Source organism: Aplysia californica, unplaced genomic scaffold (assembly GCF_000002075.1).
Source record: "Aplysia californica isolate F4 #8 unplaced genomic scaffold, AplCal3.0 scaffold01212, whole genome shotgun sequence".
Taxonomy (NCBI): domain Eukaryota; kingdom Metazoa; phylum Mollusca; class Gastropoda; order Aplysiida; family Aplysiidae; genus Aplysia; species Aplysia californica.
In genome coordinates this window covers 24,786-27,377 of record NW_004798482.1, presented here as the reverse complement: position 1 = coordinate 27,377, position 2,592 = coordinate 24,786, and positions in this window count along the sequence as shown.

The following is a 2,592-nucleotide window of genomic DNA, read 5'->3' as shown; positions in this document are numbered from 1 at the left end:
CACAAACATGCTCAGATGGGCTCGTTGTCATGAGGGAGGTTCGGGGATTGCTGGGGGAGGGGGTGGTGTTGGGCGCTTGCTGAAGTTTGAGTGTGCACTGCTGGTTTTGATGAAGAGACACATACACATTGCAGTATGCTGCAACAATTCACTTTTCACAACAAAGAGAGAGAAATGGCAGATTTCAAAGCTGAATTGTTTCCCAATCAACATTTTCCTCTCTGATTACGAAACAAAGATAAGTGGGCCGCCCGCAGCCCAAGGAAGAAAAAGGTGGCTCGAAGACATACTCTCACTAAGCCTTGCTCACACACCCCACGCACTCATACACCCACAGATACACACACACACACATGAACACACACGCACACACACATCATCATCATTGTCTTTCTCACCCTGGATCAAGATACAGGCCACGAACAAACACTTTCCACCTTTCCCTATCCTGGGCTAGTCGCTTGATGTGACTCCATTTCTTCCCACTTTTCTGTACATCCATTTCTGTGACTCTTCTCCAGGTTCCACGTGGTCTTCCCCTTGATATTTTACCAAGTGGGTTCCAATCTAACACTTAGAAACACACACACACAAATATCATCAATTGTCACAAGGATGGGAGATCATGAAGGAAAAAAGACCAGTCGCAAACTTGAAATCACTGGATTCTTGTCATCAGCACGTGTATAACTTCTAAAGTTTTCTCCCAAAATTATCACAGCCAACAACAAGCTCAGTCTTTGGATAGAAACACTTTCTGTCACATAATGGCGAGTGTTTTACACCTCCATTGACACTATTTAGATCATTTATCCTTTAGGAGGTGGGCTGCTTCCACCCTGCCTGTTAAGACCAAACGGTCTGAAAGGGAAACAATACCCTAGCAGAGAGACTGAGATACTCAATAAAAATTCTCTCCCTCATGAGAATGAGACTCATGTCTTCTCCATGCAGTAGCAAAGCCCCTAAAACCCCAGTGCCCATTACGGAACCAACAAACCTATCACCAACCAGTCTCCCGATTCGCGGCCTGAAAACAGACGCGTTTATTTTAGAGGCTGCGAGTCGGGTGAACGGTTTGTGCCATGATGGTCGCTTTATGCCCTCAATCTGGCTAGCCTCGCCTACCAAACTGAACTGAACCAAACCGAACCTAATCAATCAGGCCAATAGGCACCCCTTATAACCGCCAGACCACAGATGCTTGTGAGACACTTTTTAAAATACAACAGAGAAATAATCAAACAACGATGTGGTTTTAATGTGGTGATTTGATCTTCTGTGAACATGACAATGTTATTTCCATCATATTCCCATTGTGGCCTTCAAATACATTTAGGCAGAGACAAACAGTTCAACAAAGTTCAATGCAAGAAACTGGATAACAGCCCATTGATGAGTCACTTAGAATACTGCACACCATCTTTTTGTTGTTGTTTTTTCTAGCAGCTTTTTTTTTTGCTGCCTTTTGAGAGCTTTGCTTTTCCCCAAAGTTTTTAATTTGTGTTTTGAAACATCCACTGTTATGTGTTCTAATACAATGGCACTCCTTTCATATTTTGCGAAAAACTTGAATTCATAGATTTCTTCAAAAATCGTGAAATTCAAGTGAGATCAGATTGAAAACAAACCCTGAAAACAGTATCTTAAAACTTTATCAAACGAAAAGAATGAAAAGGGAAAAAAACACCGAACTTCCACATTCATAGATCATGTAATGGCGCTCATATGACTTTATGCAGTTGCGAGCCCCGTAAAACCTTACTAAAACTTTTTTTTAAAAAGATCATGTAACAGTGTATGACTTTAGCTCGTTGTAATTCGTCAAACAAATATACAGTTATATTTGTGCTATAAATGAGCTGCCAATCAGCCATCTCTGAACATCTCAGAGTAATTTAATTCTTTGCATGTTCACTGGAAGCACTTATTGTGTAGAAATCCAGTTGAAAATGTGAATATCTTCAACATCATGAACATTTAAGAGTGATTTATTCCCTCACATGTTCTATGGAAGCCCTTATTATGCCAAATAATGACATAAGATCTTTACAGAAATAACATAGATCGTGGTGACAAATCTGGAATAAATTGCGAAGTTATCAACATCATAAAAAAGAACACTTGATGCTATGAGCTCATGTCAATGCCTCGATAATACCAACAAAAAAATGTAGAAAAGATCAATATCTAAGTCTGGGAAAACATACATATTCTTCTCCACCAATCTCACACTGCATTGCAATGTGAGCACATGACTTTGAAAATTGATTTACACATGCTCAACCTTCTCTTTGGCAAAATCAGCTAGTCATTTATTTCTACATTTAGCAATACGTGTATCAGAAAACAGAACAATTTTGCTGTGTAAACATGTTATATAATAATATATATTATTGTTGTCTTCATGAAGAAAGGACAGTAGAAAAAAATCTTGAGTTATCTGATATTATGCGTTCAGCTTTACATAGATATAGATATATTTATACAGTTTAGAGATATGATGGATTTTCATATAACAATCTGTCTGTCCAACTCTATGTTTCTCTCTCTCTCTCTCTCTCTCTCTCTCTCTCTCTCTCTCTCTCTCTC